Source organism: Mesocricetus auratus, unplaced genomic scaffold, assembly GCF_017639785.1.
Source record: "Mesocricetus auratus isolate SY011 unplaced genomic scaffold, BCM_Maur_2.0 Super-Scaffold_100007, whole genome shotgun sequence".
In the NCBI taxonomy this organism is placed as follows: domain Eukaryota; kingdom Metazoa; phylum Chordata; class Mammalia; order Rodentia; family Cricetidae; genus Mesocricetus; species Mesocricetus auratus.
In genome coordinates this window covers 65,664,630-65,670,629 of record NW_024429191.1, presented here as the reverse complement: position 1 = coordinate 65,670,629, position 6,000 = coordinate 65,664,630, and the positions used below count along the sequence as shown (strand labels likewise).

At 43.8% G+C, this 6,000-nt stretch overlaps 1 protein-coding gene and 1 non-coding gene across 2 annotated transcripts in view; both read right to left on the bottom strand.

Annotated features, from left to right (window-relative positions):
• The window catches only part of Tex14 (testis expressed 14, intercellular bridge forming factor), a 121,776-nt gene that overhangs the window by 80,441 nt on the left and 35,335 nt on the right, over nt 1–6,000 (bottom strand). The window lies entirely within an intron of this gene.
• LOC121141711 lies at nt 4,974–5,190 on the bottom strand. Its single transcript, XR_005878665.1, has one exon. It is a non-coding gene; the product is annotated as a small nucleolar RNA U3 (small nucleolar RNA).

Genomic DNA, 6,000 nt, shown 5'->3' with positions numbered 1-6,000 from the left:
TTCATCTCTTTAAGTCAAATACCTCTGATACTTGGTAATTCAGTAAATGCCTACCACCTGCATTCAGAAGTGTAAGGACTATGAATGGCCTTATATTCTGGTAAGATCTCAAGGACAAGACTGGGTGTGATAACACACTCATGTAATCCCAGCACTGGAGGGAAAGAGGTACATGACTATTATATATTGAAGGCAAGCCTTGGCTACAGGAGACCCTGACTCAAAAAAAAAAAAAAAAAAAAGGTGGGGGGACTCTAGAGCTGTAACTTACGGTAGACTGTTGGCCTGCCTAACATACACAGAACCCCAAGTTATATTCCCAGCACTGAAAACGGGGGAGAAAGGAAACAAAAACAAGTGGTGATAGCACACACCTTTAATCCAGCAGAGGCAGGCAGATCTCTGTGAATTCAGGCCAGCCTGGTCTGCAGAGCTAGTTCCGGGAGAGCCAAGGCTACGAACCCCAAGAATCCCTATCTCAAAAAAGCAAAACAAACCCAAATGGTGTTAATATATAAATAACTTAATAAAGAGGTCAAAAGCTGGGTGTGTCGGTGCACACCTTTAATTCCAGTGCTCAGGAGGCAGTGGCAGGTGGATTTTGAGGCCAGCCTGGTCTTCATAGTGAATTCTAAGACAAGCAGGACTATATAGTGAGAAACTGTCTGGAAAAGAAAGTCAAAAGACCTGGATTAAAATGCCTAAAGTCCTAATAACTACTTCTTCAAGGCAAGACCTAACATTAGCATGGTTTCCAGGTGCCGTTCTATTTAACTCAGTCCCCAAAACTTGACAGGAAGAAGGAATACTTCTACTACTACACTTTGGATGGGAACAGAGAAATACAGGACTTAAGCAATTTGCCAGGAATCATGAAGGTCTAGCCATATGGAATGGATTTCTCTGAGTTTGAGGCCAGCCTGGTCTATAAAGCAAATTGTAGGACAACTAAGGCTGTTATACAGAGAAACCCTGTCTTGAAAAACAAGTCATAAAATCCATAACTGGACCATACTGTCTCTATGACACAATGGAATCTTTTTTCTTTCTTTCATTCTGTGTTTTTTTTTTTTTTGAGACAAAGTTTCTCTGTGTATTCTTGGCTGTCCAGTAACTCACTCTGTAGACCAGGCTGGCCTCAAATTTGTGGAAATCCATTTGCCTTGCCTCCTGAGCACTGGGATTAAAGGTGGGTGCCACCACTGCTCAGGCAAAAGAACCGAACCTTCAACCATTTCCAAAACCACTAGAACCTAGAGGTGGCAGCTGGGAGCACTAAGATGCTTTCAGCATGACTAGTTATCACTGGAATGGCCAAAACCTAATTGGAGTTATGGAAACCTAACTTTGGGTAAGAGAAGGGGCTGAAAGTTAAATTGATTACCAATGCCCAGTGATTTAATCAATCACGTATGAAACGTCCTTTATAAAAAAAAAAATTAGTGAGGTGGTGGTGGTGCATACCTTTACTCCCAGCACTTGAGAGGCAGAGGCAGGTGATGGGGGATGTTCTTCTTTTATATATGTTTCTCTTATTGGTTGATGAATAAAACACTGATTGTCCAGTAGAGGGAGAAAGATAGGCGGGGCAAGGAGACGAGGAGAATGCTAGGGAAAGAGGCAGAGAGGTGCCATGAAGAGACACCATATAGAGACTAGGAAGATAGGACATGCCAGGTGTTCTCTGGTAAGATAAGGCCTTGTAGAAATACATAGATTAGTAGTTGTGAGTTAATAATTAAGACAGAACTAGCCAGTAAGAAATCCTAGCCATTGACCAACAGTTTTATAATTAATTTAGCATTCATGTGTTTATTTGGGGCTGAAGTGGTTGTGGGGCCAGGTTGGAAAGAAACTCCAGCTACAGGTAGGCAGATCTCTGTGATTTCAAGGCAAGCCTGGTCTACAGAATGAGTTCCAGGACAGCCAAAGATACACAGATACACAGAGGAAACCCTGTCTCAAAAAACATAAAAATAAAAGAGTAATTTTTTTTTAAAAAGGGGCCACATAAAGATGGAAAATACACAGAGTCTGGATACGGTATGTTATTGTGTTGCCTTTGAATTGGTTGATTGCTGAGGAAGGAGCAACAGTTGCTAAAAGACATTTGATTAAAATGCTGCTAGATTAATCCAACCTATATAAAATGCCTTGGCTTCAAATTTTAAGTCTAAGGACATGTCAATTTGGAAAAGAGGTTCTGCTCTTGTTTCCACAGATGATGAAAAGCTGTGGGTTCCTTCCAGACTAATATGGTTTGATCAAGCAAGACTCCCTGAAGCAGTGGCCCAAGTAATTCAACATCCAAAACAGCTGAGATGATGCAGCCTCACAGACTACAACAGCCAGGATTTGGGCAAGGTTCTGGGTTTTCTCAGGATCCCCTTGGGATTGACAGTGCCCCCAAACAGCAGGAAGCACTTTGGAGAGAACTACGCTCACATTCCCAAATAATGTTTATAAATGTTTGTTTTCATTTAAATAAGATTGGTTATACATGGTTAGTGGTCACAGCTAATCTTTCCTTCCTTCCTTCCCATCCTTCCTTCCTTCCTTCCTTTTTGGTTTTTCGAGACACAGATTTCTCTGTGTAGCTTTGGAGCCTATCCTGGCACTTGTTCCATAGACCAGGCTGGTCTCAAAATCAAAGAGATCCACCTGACTCTACCTCTCAAGTTCTTGGATTAAAGGCATGCGCCAACAATGCCCCAGCCTGCCAATATCTTTCTAAAAATTAGAAGGGAATATGATATAGAAATGAATACTTGGCATTGGCATGGATTTTGGTTTATTGATACAAATTTAAGGTCAATTTTGTTATATATATATTTCTATTTTTGTTTAGGTACTATGTTCATGCAGCTCTCTTAAAAATGTAATGAATAATTAAATACAGATTACAGTCGCCTATAATAGTAAAAACTTATGTTACGTTTTTCTAGATATACAGGGATTTATTCCAAATACATAGGCATTCTAAAAAACCTTTCAAAGACCTACAGAATATGGCATTTAAAATGGTTTACTAGGATTTCTCATGACACTGAGACACAACTGCTTCTGGAAACACCAATTATGTCAGAGAGGAAGATGGGCATTGAAGAAACTGGTTCTGGAGTTTGCCTTCAACATGACATGAATAGCCATTTGGACAAGAAACTGCTCTTGCCTGGACCGTTTAAAAGTAGATTTTCAAAACTGGACAAGGAGGTTGCAAACAAAAGTGATTGCTGAACGTGACAAGGAACAGGACGGTCCTTCAAATTTCCTGTTTCTTTAAAAAGTCTGCCATAAACTGGGCAGTGGTGGCACACGCCTTTAATCCCAGCACTGGGGAGGCAGAGGCAGGAGGATCTCTGTGAGTTTGAGACCAGCCTGGTCTACAAGACAAAAAACATAACAAAACCAAAAAAAAAAAAAAAAAAAAAAGTCTGCCACACATTTGGGACCTATAGGCTGAAGATTGATACCCCAACGTTACAGAGAAACTTTGGGTGACAGTCCAGACAGTGAGATGTCTCTGTCAATTCTAAAGTTTATATATTAAGTTTATATACTATCCTTGTGTGGTGTTTTTTTTTTTTTTTTTGGGGGGGGGAGGTTTCCAGACAGGGTTTCTCTGTGGCTTTGGAGCTTGTCCTGTAGACCAGGCTGGTCTGGAACTCACAGAGACTGCCTGCCTCTGCCACCCAAGTACTGGGATTAAAAGTGTGCACCACCTCCCGGCACTCGGGAGGCAGAGGCAGGCGGATCTCTGTGAGTTCGAGGCCAGCCTGGTCTACGGAGGGAGTTCCAGGACAGCCTCCAAAGCCACAGAGAAACCTTGTCCTGAAAAACCAAAACAACAAAAACAAACAAACAAACAAACAAACAACCAAAACCAAAACCGTGTGCACCACCAACCCCCGGCAGATAACTGTTTTTGTTACATATAATTTTATTATGTTAAAGTTAAAACCTTCCTTTTTATCTAGACAGGAAAGGAATGGTGGGGGACATCTTTTTGTATGCTGTGAACATATGTTTCTCTTATTGGTTGCTTTACGCCAACGGACAGGGAGGATGTAGCTAGGCAGGAAGTATAGGCGGGGCTACCAGACTAGGGGAATTTAGGAAGAGTGAGTTGCCAGAGAGACGCCATGTAGGTAGTTGCTGAGGGAGAAAGAGGCTCGAGCAGGACATCACCAGTAAGCTAACACCATGTGGAAATACATAGATTAATAGAAACGGGTAAATAATTAAGAGAGAGCAACCAATAAGAAGCCTGAGCCATCGGTCAAACAGTTTATGATTAACATAAGCCTCTGTGTGAGTATTTGGGACTAAATGGCTTCGAGACCAGGTGGAACAGGCAGTATCATGCAATGATTCTCCAGGCATGTTGAGGCGAGGCAGCAGCCTGAGGCATGGAGGAGAGCTCATGGAGACAGGATCAACTGACTTGACTGCTTTGCTTTTCTGATCTTCAGCTTGAAGCTTGAAAACAATTCTCAGTCTCCGGGTGTTTTTGCTACACCAGAGCTTTACTTACTAATAAAATAAAAGAAGCTGCAATATAACTAAAACACGGCTCAGAAACAGAATCTTTTACACTTTGTACCATGTTTGTCTTCATAGGCATTAGTATATGAGTAAAGGAAGGTAAAACCAAAAGCATCACTCTGGCAGATCCAGCGACAGGCTAGGGCCAGTGCCTTGGTAGTTGTTATGAGATGGTACTATGTATAAAAGCAAGGTATAGGCAGGCGTTATTGGCGCCCGCCTTTAATGCCAGCACTGGAGACAGATGTCAGTGAGTTGGAGAACAGGCAGGCATGCAGGGCGAGTTCATAAGCCGTACTCGAAAACAACAAAGAAAAATCCTGCCGAGAAAAAGCATAGAAAGGAAGGCGTAAGCGCATCCCAAAGCGGTGGGTTACAAGCAGGGTTTAGCACGTCTTGCTGTCGAGACCATCATAAAAAGACCGAAGTCCACTCAGACTGCGTTCCCTCCCTCTCACCCTCCCATAAGGGAGAGAAGAACGATCATCAATGGCAAGAGGCAGCTGCAGAAAAGCAGCACCTGGAGCCGGCTTCACGCTCAGGAGGGAACACTACGTCTCGTCCTCGTGGTTTCGGGTGCTCTACACAGTCAGAGAAACTTCTCTAGTAACGAACTATAGAAATGATCCCTGAAAGTATAGTCTTAACTCCAGGCCTGCGCGCTCGCCACACTCAACCCAGCGCGCTCACATCTTACTAACGGCGAGCTCGGCGGAGCTGCTCGCCGCCTTTCGCTTTGGCGCTGTTATTGGAGACAACATTTGCACACGCGGTGCCATGTTCTCCGATGAACAGCTCCCCGCTACCAAGTCCACCGGGCACATTTGAGTTGCTACACTTTTCCAAGTCTAGGGGGAAAAAAAAAAAAAAAGCCACACTGGCACCTGATTTGCATACGATCGCTAATCAGCCAATCGCCTGACGGTTCTCTGCCGTCCCGCCCCACTTACGCCTGCGTCGGGTCCCCAGACAGACACTGGTTGCCACACCCGGCCCTGCCGCCGGGGGTCGCGCTTCCGCCCTGCGGGGGCCCCCTTCACCGAGCTCTGCACTGCATTCACCCCCTTCTGCCCCAAGCAAGGGGTGCCGCGGAGCCGCTTGGCGTTCGCGGGCGCACGCACGTTTGGACTCCTGACCCAAGCCAGAGGCCTTTATTTAGTGAGGAAGAAAACGGAAAAGTACGACGGGACAGTGGCAATTGAACGGCTGCATACTATTTTGAATTGCACAGTCTTAAATCTTTAAAAAAAAAATTGATGTAATTGGGACAAGGTTTCCCTATATATCTGGCCTTGAAGAAGTAGTTATTAGGACTTTAAGCATTTGAATCCAGATCTTTTGACTTTTTTTTTTTTCTTCTTCCAGTTTCTCACTATATAGTCCTGTTTGTCTTGGCATTCACTATGTAGCCCAGGCTGGCTTTCAACTTCAGTGATCCACATGCCTCTGCCTTCA